Source organism: Anser brachyrhynchus (assembly GCF_964034855.1).
Source record: "Anser brachyrhynchus genome assembly, chromosome: 14".
NCBI classification, from domain to species: Eukaryota; Metazoa; Chordata; class Aves; order Anseriformes; family Anatidae; genus Anser; species Anser brachyrhynchus.
The window spans coordinates 19886635-19899364 of record NC_137709.1 but is presented as its reverse complement, the minus strand read 5'-3'; the positions used below and the strand labels follow the sequence as shown (position 1 = coordinate 19899364).

The 12730-nt window shown below is 40.8% G+C and overlaps 1 protein-coding gene and 1 long non-coding RNA gene across 3 annotated transcripts in view; one reads left to right on the top strand and one right to left on the bottom strand.

Moving 5' to 3' along the window:
* The window catches only part of IL12B (interleukin 12B), a gene marked incomplete at its 3' end in the record, with an annotated part of 149763 nt that extends 145067 nt beyond the window's left edge, over positions 1-4696 (bottom strand). Inside the window, exon 1 of the transcript XR_013939524.1 lies at positions 2988-4696. The remainder of the gene's footprint in view (positions 1-2987) is intronic.
* Positions 4697-8264: 3568 nt separating this feature from the next.
* On the top strand, positions 8265-11998 carry LOC308177933. 2 transcript variants are annotated; one of them, XR_013939509.1, is made up of 4 exons: positions 8265-8620; positions 8875-9128; positions 9196-9308; positions 10133-11998. It is a non-coding gene; the product is annotated as an uncharacterized lncRNA (long non-coding RNA). The 2 variants fall into 2 exon arrangements; XR_013939510.1 differs by having other exon boundaries at positions 10083-11998.
* Positions 11999-12730: the final 732 nt, after the last annotated feature.

Genomic DNA, 12730 nt, shown 5'->3' with positions numbered 1-12730 from the left:
GGTTCATGTCCATGATGGCTTCTGGGAAGAGGCTCAGTGCTGATCGAACTGTGCTTGCTTTACTGGGATTTCTTCAGCAGGTCGAGCTGTCTTTTAAACTTGCTTACTTCAGGCTAGGTTTGAATATATTCCCAAGACTGACTCTTCCTTCCTAGCAATGATAGAATTTCAGAAAGAATATTGGGAAGGAAAGGCTGACCTTCTGTTGGATAGATTACACATGACATTTTATGTAGAAGGAAGAAATAAATTGTTCCTTTTGAAACGAGAAATCATCACCAGTTATCCAGGCAAGACTGCTATACTTCTGAGTTTACACACCCATGTTTACAGCTCTTCATCAGCAAATGTCTGACATAAGCCTGAAATGATGTCTTAAAGTACGCTCCCTTCTTCATTGTAACTGGTATCACACTACAGCAAATGAAAAGGCAGTCAAACACTATAGGAAGTTTGTTACCTTTCCCTGGAATATCAGATCACGAAACAAAACATGGTGAAAAGGTTTCACAGCTTCTGGATGTTAAATCAAGTCCTTTGGAAGCAAAGCTGTCATTAGTTTAGAAAAGAAAAAAAAATAGATTGCTTTCATACCTCCTTACTGAAACTGAATTCTGACTGCTCTGTAGTGTACTCTGCTAAATGTCAGGCTGTGAAGAACAACTGATTGTAATGACAGCAAAATGCACACAGCAGACTTCAGAAAAGCTTTTGCTATGAATGCCATATGTTGCATCTCCACTGTTTTTGCTTTCAAGTCAGTACAGCATGTGTTTCAGTGGCAGATGACAGTGCCATTTCATCCCTGTTACAGATGGATTTCCTATAGTCTGATATTGAAAACAGCTTAGCTAAAGGAATCAAATGATTTGTAGCATGCGTATTACAAACATTTCATTAGCATTCCTTCTTTCCTGGGAGGAGAGGTTCTATTAGCTGTGTTATTGATTACCTTGAATTCTCCTCTTTCAGAAAGTGATGTGTAACTCAATTAGTTTATGGAAAAGATCTTCAGTGAAACTCAGTGGCTTCTATAGTTGTGGAAGCATTTTTGCTTGTACCAAGACTTGTCTGAGTGGTGCTATACTCTTCCCATAGACTAAGCACCCTAAGGCTGATGTAAAAATGGTCTAAAAATGCAGTCTTTCTAGTAGCATCTCATAAGAAACTCTTTTGAGTCTATTAACCTATATAGTTCCTATTGGCCTAAACAGTTTCTTTTTTTGGGGAAGAAAGACAAATTAGTGTCTACAAAGAAGACAAAAGCAAATACACATTCATATGGTACTTCACCAATAAATCTTTTCTACTAGATTTTGTATTTCTCTAAAGAGCTTATTTAGGAAGTCTAGCACAGTCATAATATAGCTGGCTCAGAATACCAAATAATGTATCTTGATTAGTTTGAAAACCAAACTAATTCTTTCTGTGATGTTTTCTCCATTGAGTCCCATGACCTCATCCTGATATTCGAAATAATATTTTCCCACAGGTCAGGGGATACAAAAATAAATAAAATAAATAAAATGTCCACAGACGCAAGTTGAAACCATTTCAATGACTATACCTCACTTCAGCGACGTGTTCCAACAGAATTTTGCACTGATCATTAAAACAAAGTAAAGACTCTAGCTATTTTCAGCTTTTCAAAGACCAAATACGAACTTCTATCTTAAGTCGACTGCAGCAGCAGATACACTGGTAGGAAAACAACCAGTGAAACAGTGGATTAAAAGAAACCACTTGACTCTTCAGGTGACATCTTTATTTTCCCTGAATTATTTCTGGCAGCAAACTCTCTGATATCTTATTCGAGTTTGGGTAGAGAAAAGAACTAAGATTACTTTCTATTTCCTTGTCACAACCAGAAATGTTTCAAATACAGCTAAGTTTTAAAAGGAGATTATTTTCTTTTTCGTCTTGTTAGAGACAATGTATTTTGCATGTGGTAAATCTGCAAAGTTTCTCTCTCAGTGACATCTGCATTGAATCTGTTTTATCAAGCCAACAGATGATTTTCCTGTTCAGCTCTGTCAACAGCACGGTGATGTGAAAAAGAAAGTGATGTCCCCTATCATAAGCATTGAGCCCTCTCTCTGCCAAGGGGTGATGTTTCAGAGGCAGAAATCTGTAGAAACACATCAGCAGCAAAGCTTCCGTAGGTCCCTTGATGCTGCTGGGTCCAAGAAATAGCATTTAGGCAATGAACTTCCACAGAGGTCATGAGATATCTGTGGGTTTACAGGCCAAAGCCAGCTTCTCTTCCTACTCAACAAGGGTCAAGCAGATCCCAAAGGAAATGACTGACATGTGTTGCCTGGAGCTATTTACTTGTACTATTAATCCACCTCTGGTTGTATCCTTTCTCCCACATACCCTCCCAGTTTTATACAGAATTTTTATAGTATTTTAATCTCTAAGGATTTCATTCATTCAAATAAAGCCAGCCTGAAGGGAGACGTCTCTGCTGGATAAGGAAGAAACATCCAGTAACTCTTAGCCACAAGCAAGAACAGAGTTAGGAGTTATTCTCTTCTTCCACTCAGATTCTTTTAAAAACCCAGCCACTGCTAGTCCCTAGGATTTCAACGATGCGCTTGTTGTTTTAGCCATAGCTCATGGCAAATACAAAGGGGAAAGACAGACGCTAAACAAAAGGTTCTAGCAAAGAAACGACAAATTAGTCAGAAAGAAAACTGGCTGTTTCCTTGACAGATGATCTCTGAAAACCAGCAAGCTTCCAGCAGCAAACCTGGCCTATCCACACTAGCTCAGGCCCACTGAAGCCAGGAAATCTCTCTGCCACCAGCAGTAAACGTTACATTAGCCCCTAACCATCATCCCCATCATCTGTTATCCTAGAGAAGAATTTATCTACGCAGTCCCTATGTAACTAGCTTTGTAAGATCTAAATCTGTAAAATGTAAAATATTTTTGAATGCACACAGTGCTCTCAAATCAGAGTATCAAAAGGGGACAAGACTTACCCTTCCTCATGAGACAGAATAACCACCCAGCCCCAAATCCAGCCTGACCCCAGCCAACACTACCACAGGTGGCAGGCTGTTAAGCAGCCAGGTGGAGTCAATTTGAGGAAAATCTTCCTTAATCCCTGATAGTAAGACTGCAGTGTAAGCCAGGAGTGTTTGTAGCCTTCCAAATTTCTGCTTTTTCCTTTTGTTGTTTGCTAGTATTTCTAATTCTTTCTGTTATACTCCATTTACAAACATTGGCTTAACTTTCATTCATGCTGCTCTTACGCATTTTGAAGACGTAAAAACTGCATGTGAAAACCACTCATAACAGCGCCTGCTTTCAGCCCTCTCCTTGGCTTCTTTTTAATGTATACAAGAGAAGCCCACTTCTTGCTGTCACACTCAGCCTCTTATTTTGGTTGCCAGTGGTGTGAGCACAGGACATGAGGATGTTTTCACATTCTTGAGAGCTTTGTTTTGCATCCTTTGACAAGGATGTTACTGTACCATTATGAAAAGCTTAAAGTCTGCTCAGCTGAAGTGCAGAGACTTCCCTCACATCAGCTTCATAGTTTAGTCTCTAGGTTTGATCCTGGTCCTGACCCCAAGTCTTTCACAATAATTCCTAGTCCACTTTTCCTCAGTTTATCATATATACACTGAAAATTAAATCAAACTAATTTCAATTGCAAAGTCAGACTCTTAAAGGTTGCAAAAAGGCACGTTTATTGAAGCTGAAGCTAACTTTTTCTCTCATTGTTCATTCATTTTGAAAATTGAAGGAGACAAGGGTATACGCTAAAAATAAATTTAACTGCTGCCACATGGTTATGATAAACTAACACCTGCTACTATGATAGGTGGAACTGCATATGTAATACAGGTATATTAAAGGGAAAATTCAGCTCACCTCAACCTCCTTAATTCATTCTTTCTAGGACCCCCTACTTCAGGTGTGGAAAAGTGGGAGGCTGGACATATAGCGGGTATATACTGCTGGGGAGAGTATCTAAATCATGCCCGGGCTTTCTCTGTCCTTTTAGTCCTCACTGCAATTTGTACTGCTGTTGACCTCTGGGGAGAGAGACCCAGGTCTGTGTCTAGTTTCAGTGTTTGTAGTTATCAGCCTGGCAATATTGTGCTGGAGAAGATAAGGGAGAGAAGGGAACTCATGGCTTTTTACTGTTAATAACACAGCCAAACCTGAACTGCCTAGGAGATGAAAAGATGCAAGGGCTTTTCATCCTGCTGAATGTCAAACCTCATCTGCAAACAATGGAGATGTTAGAAGAGCTTTTAAAAATAAAAGCAGTTTGCAAGAACGCTTCTATAATCAAGACTGTCAGGCACCTAAGAGGCCAAGAGCATTGTGTAGCCCTGCCTCAGGAAGCTGGTTGGAGAGCTCTGGTTAGTAACTCCGCAGTGAGGACAGGTCCCCCAGCCTGCCCAGGAGGCACCAGGGGCACATGTGAAGCCATGTACAGTGCAGGCCTCTCTGCTGCCAGGCGCAGGCCCAGTTACGTGCTAGAGGCAGCACCTTGGACCCTTGGCAAAGCAGCCAGCACTGAAAAACTTGTAGGATACCAAGAAGTGTCCATGGATTACTCCCCGCTACAGGCTTGCCTTGAATGTAGAAACTGGAGTCCTCCAGGTGAGGAGCAGCCAGCCGGGCGGTGTGGCTGTCGCGGGGGTCAGAGATCCAGCCCAGCTCAGACACTAGACAGGGGCTGAGTATAATCTGGGCACCTCTGGAAAAATATACCCTCTTCCACAAACAGCAGTCCTGCATCATCAGTACACTGTCTGCCTCTAACACTGGCTCATATTTGTGTCAATTTCTAAGGGTCCCAAAATCTTGGAATCTTCTCCACTTTTCCCAAGTACTGTCTTGGCATCAGCACAGGCTTTCAGTGTGCTGAAATTTTATTTATCATTCTTAACTGATCAAAGTGGCTACCAAATGTTATTCTTCACAATTGGCTAAAATTCTGCACTGTATTCTCACTTGTAAAACAAGCCTTTAACTGCATTTGTGTCCTCCTGGCTCTATGTCATGGTGCTGAGAAAGAAGTTCCTATTCTAGGAAGAGGAAATTTGCAATGAACTTTAAGCTATCCTGACCACAAATTTATAGATGGTTCTTGCTCCATGCAACCACAAAACAGTAAGTTTGTTTTCTGTAAAATGTTCATTAAATTCTCATTAGATATAATCCAGAACTTCCGTACCTCTGTCAAGCTATCTGCTATAATTCTGCTGAAAAGTCAGCTAAGTATCAACCCATTATGCTCATTATCCAATCCATAAATGTCTGAATAAGAAGTGGAGGAGAATCGTGAATCAGAAACAGAGGTCTGTAGGAATAGCAGCACTCAAGCTGTGAGTTGCAGCAGCAGTCTTCTCATCAAATGTAAATCACCGCTGTGTTAAACCAACTTGATGTAGCCATGATTTGACTGAAATAATAGGACAGGAAACAGTAGTCATTACAGCACGGAATGGGTAAAACACACAAATGAAACAATGTCTGGAGAAGTTCAACCTCAGGGGGGTAATAAACTTGAACTAATTTCATTTAAAAGAGTTAGAAGCTTTCGGAAAGGAAGCAAGACACAGTTTATAAGTACAAGAACAGAGGGTTGAAATGACATGGTCATTTTTTTTTTATTTTTTTTTTCTGGCACCACTTCTTAAATAAGCTCAGTTTCTGCCATCCTTTCCACATGAGCTCAGAAAGCTGTCATTGCCTCACAGCCCCATATTCTGACAGCAGCGCTCCTAGTTCTCCCAGTTCTGTGATGTGCCGAGCCTCTCGGATGATTTCATTCAAAGTGCTTCTGATTTTGTTGGCTGCCCCTACGTCAGTGTGCCCACAGGCTTGGGCTGAGAGACCCAGGACTCAGGTTTTTCCTCAGCACCTGTAGAATTTCGCACACCCTGATCTGTCCTAGACAGATGCAGGCGGGTCGCAGGAATGGGGGTTACTCAAAATGAGACAAAGGTAACACTTTCAGAGGATTGTGGCCTTCGGGGCACTGACTTACGCAGATAACAAGCTCTTCTCTGTCCAGATTGTCTGTATCAGAAGTGCTACATTTATATCCTAGAAGCCTGTATCTCAGAAAGCCGAACGCTTTTGCAGGGCATCTCCTCCCAGCAACGTTGGCAAAGCTCTTGAAAATATTTCTCGTTTTTGGCTGGCCTTTCTCAGCAGCTCCATGGGTCAATCAGCCAAAATCCCCAACTGGGTTCAAGTAGCATGCTTAGCAAAAACCTCTGAAATGTGGGAAGGTTCATAAACTGTTAAAACAAGCAAAAAAATATCCTGCATCATATCTTTTGGATGAACACAAATGAAACAGACCATTTTGGAGATATCCAGTCTAGTATAAATTCTGTTTCTGTCAAATCAAGTAGGTCAACAGCATGCCTACAGATGACACAGCATGTTGTCCTTGCTTAAACCTCTATAAAACATGGGACAGCTGGCATAAAGTTTAACAAAAATAAATATTATGACATGAAACGCTAATGTTGCTCCTTATCTAAGAACATTAATAATGGTTTGCACATATTCATCCAAGTCTAGGAGTCAGGAAATACGTGTGTATGTCTCTTAGAGGATGAAAGGTTAAACTGAGTAACAAAAACGTAGCAGGGATGATGGAACAGAGCGACAGGACAGGGAATGAACTTTCAGTGTTCATTAAGTACTGCACTACAAAATTAAATTGATTTTTGGAAAGCACCCTGAGATACAGAAAAAAAGCTACTATATATATGGTGCAGTGTTAATGTTACATCTGAACGTTTCTTGCAATTCTTTACGCTTATTATCATATCTATTTTAACAGAGTAATGCCATTTCCTTGATGTCCATAATAATAGGAGCACTGAGGAGCAATGATGTTTTATTTATACAGATGCTTTTTTTTTTCTTGTATCCTAATTAAGCAGTATTTCAAAGCCTTATTGAACTCATCAAATACAAAAGAAACACTACATCTGCTTGCAGATGGGCCCAAAGAGATGAACAACCCAGGTAACAAAGCCATTCTCTGATTAAGGATGCTTCCTATTTATGAAGCTTTAAAAAAGATGACTCTAGTCAGAACACGAGGTTTGTGCTTAATAAAAATTAGACCATTGTGTTCTTTAGTTTTTTGGTTTTGTTTTTGTTTTGAGGCTTTTATTGGTAAGACCTTTACCTGCAATATTTAATAAACACTATTCCAGCTAGCCCACAGCACTCCCATATGTGGCAAAACAGAATGAAGGAAAAAATCAGGCTTCAGTATGATACGAATAATAATTGTAAGTAAATAACATTGTTACTTACTACCAGTTGATCAAAGACTCTGTCTTTTCAGATTATTAATTTTGTGAGGCTTACCATCATTCTACTATCTGAACTTGTTTTTTCTAGATAAGGCAATAAGAAAAGCAGCTAACATAACAACCACGCCTTTCTCCTTAAAATGCATTTTACCTGAATCAGTTATAGTAATGTATTTTTAGTGTGTGGAGAGATAACATAAGTGGAACAGTAACAAATGCAGGTCAATTATTTATTTGAAGGTAATGTGCTCAACTCATTACATATATACAGGAGTGAAAACATTATTTTCAATAAATAGGCAAAATGCATTTACTGTAGAAAGCTATTTTCTTTTTGCGATACAAGTATACTAATAAGATCCGTTTTTTCCTACAAAGGCCTTTTCAGCTAACACACAAAAGATCAAAGATCTGTAAGAAGGTTTTGTGTCTTCTGAAATGAAGGTTGAGGTTTGATTTGTGGAAAATGTGGCTATATAAAAAAACAAATCCTCAAATAGGCATAATGACAACATCACAGCAAAAATGAAAATAGCTGGTAAAAAATGTTGTGCAGTGAAACATCTTATTTCTTCTTTACTTATTACTTCTTTTTGCTCAGTATATTAAGCCATTAATTAATTTTCCATTTACTTACAGCGCCAACGTGCTACCCAGAAAATTGGAGTTAGATTATGCAGTTAGAAAAGTCCTAAGGAAGACAAAGAATATATTTTATGATGAGAGCCCAAAACCCCAGGATTAAGGAACAGGCAGTCTCTGGCATAAATTACTCTAAATACAGCTATATCTCAAAGCAAAATGAACACTAGGGAATCATACTCCTGTTTGTCAGAATGCCAGCAACTGAAGCCCCCTTTTGTCATTTTCAGAAGATCACTTCAGGTCAGACTGCTCTAAATCACCATCACCACAGCTGTGGATCTCCATATCCACGCCAGCAGCAGCTAAACCAACAGCTGCAGCCTTTCAGCGAAACGCTCACTCGTTCACCAGCCAGGGAAGAGCAGCAACTTGTAACTAGCTGAGAACTCCAGCACTCAGCAGTCTCATCAGTCCAACTCTGAATAAATGCCAGCAAGGAGAATTTTACTGTAGTATTGTTAGCTTTTAGTCTATGTTCAGACATGGACCTGCCAAAAGAATAAAAGTTTCTGCTTTCTGCCCCTCATGCTTTCCCTCCATGCTTTCTGCCGTCCGGGGCCTTGCCTCACTTGCAGCCAGTGTTTCTTTTCTGGAAGGGACCATCTCATGATGGAGCTTTATCTCTCTGATACTGAGCAGAACTTCCACCCTGCTGCTTAATAGTAAGTAAAGTTTTAGGAAAATCTGTATGTTCCCATGGGAAGTTTGGATTACAAAGAATTACAAGGAATTTGTAATGATTTCAAAGAATTTCTAGTGGAAATCTCTTTCCTTGGAAAATTCTGATCGGCATCTCTGTAAAATGTTTGCTTACCAGAGACACAGTTTTAGGCATATGGAAACTTCTTGTGGTACAGCTCAGCAATAAAAAAACAGCTATTATTGCCTATTTGTGAGTTACCTGCATTTCTTTTAGTGGCAGTTTGCATTCACCACACAGCTGCTGTGAGCGAGACTTGCAGTTGGAGATGCATCATATATTCAGCAGCGCTGAGATCACAGTGACGTGCAAAACAAGGCGAGAGAATCACCCCTTCATCCATTCCAAAAATACTCCTCTTACAGCCAGCGAGAGCACGCGCTGCAGCCAATCCACCTTCCACCACAAAGACCCAAGTTACATTTCCAACTGCTCCATTTTTCCAAGACTGGAGGACGTCACAGAGACAGGTACCTCAATAAAGTTCTCAGTTGCTCGTTTATTTTTAAATGTTTATGTTATTTCTCTCTGTAATAGCCTCAGAGTCACACGAGAGACAAACAGGCACTCACCCTGTTACTATGCGTAAAAGGCTCCACAGGCTTTGTGAAAGATTCACTCTAGCAGAAGCAGACACAGGAATCATGATTGTAAGTATAAACAGAAGGGAATCACACTTGCACTAAAGTGGGTCTGGGTATATATGTATGTGCATGTGCGAAGGGGGGAAAGCCTGGGTGTTCACTGAATTCTATTTCTCCCCCCGCTAGTAATAGTATCCTACTGTTGTATTGCTTTTAGCCAAAGATCTAAATGTATTTTACATAAAAGACAGGCAGCATCATTTTCTTGTGAAAGGATGAGAAACTGAGGCACTGGAAGAGAGCATGGCTTGTCTTTTATCCAGCTGTGGGCTCCCCGGTAAAAAAAGGGACAGGGATCTCCTGGAAAGAGTCCAGCAGAGGGCCACAAAGATGATACGGGGCCTGGAGCATCTTCCCTATGAGGAAAGGCTGAGAGACCTGGGTCTGTTCAGCCTGGAGAAAAGAAGACTGAGAGGGGATCTCATCAATGTTTATAAATACCTGAGGTGTGGGAGACAGAGGGATTTGGCCAACCTCTTTTCGGTGGTTTGTGGGGACAGGACAAGGGGTAATGGCCACAAGATGGAGCCCAGGAAGTTCCACACCTACATGCAAAAGAACTTCTTCACTCACAGTGAAGGTGACGGACCACTGGAACAGGCTGCCCAGGGAGGTTGTGGAGTCTCCTTCTCTGGAGATATTCAAGGCCCGTCTGGATGCCTACCTGGGCAGCCTGCTCTAGGGAACCTGCTTTGGCAGTGGGGTTGGACCTGATGATCTCTTGAGGTCCCTTCCAACCCCTACAATTCTGTCATTCTGTGATTCTGTAAACTCATTCAGCAATCCATTAGAAGAGCACAAACTACAACTGCTGTCTCCTCACGCTCCAGCCAGTGCCCTACCCAGCAGCAATGCTACTTCTCTGCGCCAGACCCCAGAGGCGGGGTGTTGCAGAAATTGGTGTGGTGAGAAGAGACCGCAGCCCGAAAGCTGAGAACTGTGGTGCGAAATCTGTGACATTCTTCATGTCCATGACAATTCTGCCGGCTTGGTAGGGCCTTGCCCTTGCATATATACACAGGCAAACATAACACAGACAAAAATAACACACGTGACAGGAACTTTTTTCTCCTGCGTCAGCTCTGGAGAAGTCCAGGATCTAACTCTGACTGCAGTTACTTCATGCTCACAGTCCAGAGTGAAAGATGTTGCATCGAGGCAATCTGATTTCAGCCTTGTAAATACATCTGTCCCTGAATATATTTCAATACATTTGTGGTAGTATCAACACTCTGAGGCGGTAGGACTGGAGAAAAGATAGGCACAAGGATGGGATGCAGACTGCAGTATTATTCTGAATATTCAGAATGAAGGTAAAAGCAACAAGTGAAATGCAACCTTTCATCCAATGTATATTCCAATAACTCTTGCAGGGCTCCACAGAATTAACCTTGTCTCAGCTCTTTAGCAGTTTCACTGCCATAGTGTGCTTGTTTATTTTGTGATGGAAATAGTGTCTTTCAGTTATCATTATTCATTACTTTAGCTTCTCCTACAGTTTTATTTGTCCTCCTAAAACTCTCCATTGAGTTTGGTCGGGATATAAATAAAGATCTCTTGGGATTCTGGATCTTGCTTTCTGAACAAAAATTTCAGTGACTCATTCTCATACATATTTTCTTCCATTATCTTCATCACGGGCGAATGTTCATTCTCATTCCAAAAGGTCAGAAGGAAAGAAGCTGCGACCAGCTCCTGTCAGAATTAGGTCAGAACACTCTTTCCTTAGATGTCCTTAAACAAAGGTGAGTTATTTTGTAACCAGAGACTCTTGGAGTAGTTTCTGGTTACAACTAAATCTCCTGAAGCCGTGGAGTTGTGGGGAGATTCCTGTCCAAAAAAAGGCAAGTTGCTAATCAGAAGAGTGGTGCCAAACTGACTGACAAGTCTAATGACTTCATTTGGCATCTCTAACTTGTAAGCTAGTCGACGCCTTATTGTTTTTTGTAACGGATATGTATGGCTCTGGCGTCAAGAACTGTCATTCCTGATCACTACAAATATTAGTCTGAGTAATAGACTTGGAAAAGGACAAAGTCTGCAGAAGCACTGCCTGGTGGGGACACAAATTATCTGACATACACCCTGTATATCAGTTCATCAACAGATTATTTCTAAAGGATAATTTCCTATCTACTTGAAACAGGCATTTTGTATAACTATAAAAATCCAGGGCCGGACATCACTGGCAAAATCTCAAAACATGAATTTCTGAGGATGCTATCAAGTCCCTAGTCCTTTTTCATACATTTCAATGTACAGTAGACATTGGTGCATTCAGCTTTTCTAAAATATTCCCATTATATGTCCCTTCACATACTTCTGACAGATTCATTCAGTTTCATTCACAAAGCTCTCAGATACTTCTCCAATCTTTCCCCAAACACAAAGTCAGCCATATCTCTCCTCCATCACTTAGTTCTTTACACCAAACACTGGCAAGATAATCAGAAGTCTGGTGGTTGTGACTGGCTGTAGATCATGCACTGCCCAGTGCTGGTGGGGGACAACGTGTAGGATAATCTTGAGAAAACTCTCTGAAAGTGAAACTTTTCCTGATGGGTCAAAACTGTTGCCCTCAGCTCACTTTTCTTTCTGACTCAGTGACTTCAGACAACTTCATAAATATCACTTGCAATGTGTCTAAAAATGCAAATTTAATCAAAACCCAACTTTTTATCTCAGTTGAGCAATAGTTTGAAGCCACTGCATTTTGCAGAATCACACTGCTTTGCTTTTGGTAAATCAATCCAAGAGTAGATATTCGTGCGGTTATAGTCCTTTTCTGGAAAAGGGCTTTATCTCGTATGCCTGGTGTTACGGCTCTCATTGTTTATGTAACAAAATGACAAATCAATAGTTGTGTTTACATTTAATAAATTATTGATAGCTCTCTGAGGAATCTAAGGCAGAGTGGTACTGAACTATGCAATCTCTTCTCTGTACCAGCTCTACACTGCTTCCAGGAAACTTCAGGTTGCAGTCAAGGTGCTAGTTACAGACTGTAAAGTTCTTAATGGCTTGAATTCCATCAGCTTTCCTTCCCTGTCTTGCAGCATTTAGCACTGCAATAATTCAGCAAGCTTTCCCAATGCTGAAACTTCAGAGGGTCTGGTAGTTAGGGTCAGGCTGTCCCCAGAAACAAGCCTTCCTGCCTGGTGGCATTAGCAGGAGTTGGCCATTGGAGCATTGTTCGTGCTTCTCGATCAGATTTTATCTCCTGTTGGAGGGTATTTCTTGTTCTTGGCTTATGCTAGTTACAGATGTTAAAAAAGATTATAAAGCGTAAAGTCCGTGTAATGGTGAACTCTTCTAACTCCAGATTGTGTTACCAGGTTAGAGCAGTGCATCAGTGGGCACAACATACCTGTGCAATCTGTAACAAACAGTCAGACTCCTTAGGCATTGCAAAAGTATTTAAACAACCA